Source organism: Jaculus jaculus, chromosome 7 (assembly GCF_020740685.1).
Source record: "Jaculus jaculus isolate mJacJac1 chromosome 7, mJacJac1.mat.Y.cur, whole genome shotgun sequence".
Classification (NCBI taxonomy): domain Eukaryota; kingdom Metazoa; phylum Chordata; class Mammalia; order Rodentia; family Dipodidae; genus Jaculus; species Jaculus jaculus.
Window position 1 is genome coordinate 87,837,890 of NC_059108.1, and position 2,072 is coordinate 87,839,961.

The following is a 2,072-nucleotide window of genomic DNA, read 5'->3' on the forward strand; positions in this document are numbered from 1 at the left end:
AGAGTGAGGTGACCTCTGCTCTCTCAGATAGCACCCAGCACATGTGGGAACACAAAGCAGCATGTACCGAAATCTCTCCAGAATTCCACCTCTCTGGAGGGTGGAAACAAGAGTGAGTTTTAGGTTCTCTTTTTCACTTATCTATATTCTCTAATTCTCTCTCAGATACTACATTTGGCTATATAACTTTAAGCAATAAAGCAAATGGAAATAACGATAACTACTCAGAGTCAGCACCCAAAGTCAGGATGTCTTCCCTCATCCTTTACCAGGCTGGCCTAAGCTCCCACACCCTCTTCTCTCATGTTAAACACAAGAGCTGAAAAGAGGCCAGAGGACACCCTTCTTTATCTTTCTGTCTCTGTTTGCTTAACTAGTTAACAAATACACTCAATGTCTCATCCAAGCCTTCTCTATGCATTGAAAACTCCAAGCTATAAGGTCAATATTAATAGTAATAGTAATAACAAATATGGTAAGAAGACTTCACAAATGTTTTCACAAAATAAATAAGGTGTTGGATGAGTTTTGACCCAAATATCAGGAAAAAAAATGTCTTTCATTGTTCTTCTATTGTCAGTGTCATCCTAAATGAATTAAATATCTTAGACACAAAATCTCTTAGTGAGCTATGTTGTAAAATATATGGCGTTCGCTGGGTGTGGTAGCACATGTTTATAATTCCAGACATTGAGAGGGTCAGGAGTCCAAAGACTCTTGGCTATACAGTGAATTTGAGGGTAGCCTGGGCTACATGAGGTCATGATTTTAAAAGGTAAAAAAAAAAACACTAAAAAGCAAGGAATTGGGCTTTTTAACTATTTTTAAAAATATTTTATTTTTATTTATTTGAGAGAGAGAAAGAAAGAGGGAGAGAGGAACAGAAAGACAGAGGGTGAGAGTGGGTGGGCCAAGGCCTCCAGCTGTTGCAAATGAACTCCAGACACATGCACCACTTTGTGCATCTGGCTTATGTGGGTTCTGGGGAATCAAACCTGAGTCCTTTGGCTTTACAGGCAAGTTCCTTAACCACTAAGCCATCTCTCTAGCCCTGGTTTTGTTTTTAATATTTGGTTTTTCTTTTTTTTTTTTTATTTGAGAGCGACAGACACAGAGAGAAAGACAGATAGAGGGAGAGAGAGAGAATGGGCGCGCCAGGGCTTCCAGCCTCTGCAAACGAACTCCAGACGCGTGCGCCCCCTTGTGCATCTGGCTAACATGGGACCTGGGGAACCGAGCCTTGAACCAGGGTCCTTAGGCTTCACAGGCAAGCGCTTAACCGCTAAGCCATCTCTCCAGCCCAATATTTGGTTTTTCTTTTCTCTTCTTCACCCATATACTAACAACCCATGTTTAGAAGGCAGTATTTTGTCACTGTGATGAAATACCCAAGGTTGGATAAGTTTTAAATGAAAAGAGGTTTATTTGGCTCGTGGTTCTGGAGATATAAGAGAATGGCACTAGCATGAGCTCAGTCCTAGCGATGCCCTGTGGTAGACAGCACCACAGCCAGGAGAGCACTTTAGGGGAAAAAAGATCATGGGCTGGAGAGATGGCTTAGCGGTTAAGACATTTGCCTTCAAAGCCAAGGGACCTCAGTTTGATTCTCCAGGACACACCTAAGCCAAATGCACAAGGTGGTTCATGCATCTGGAATTCGTTCTCAGTGGCTGAAGGCCCTGGAGTACCCATTCTCTCTCTCTATCTGACTCTTTCTCTATCAAATAAAAATAATTTTTTTAAAAAACGAGATCAAATGACAATATGGAAAGCTAGACTGGGCTTTAAGGGTTAAGGAGTTGGGCTTGCTCTTATAATAACTTAATCTAATTAGAATGAACCCAGGGTCCATAGGAACTACCAGGACCCCATCCAAGAGCCAACAGACTTACAATAGGCCCCACCTCTCAACACCTAGCCATCCTGAAGAACAACCATTCAACACATGTGAACACTCAGATATGGAAATAAACACATCCAATCAATGCCAGTATCCAATAAAAGAGTTGGATACAGTGCTTGATTCACTTTGGTCTTGAGAATTTCAAACCTGCCAACCAACATGTACTAAC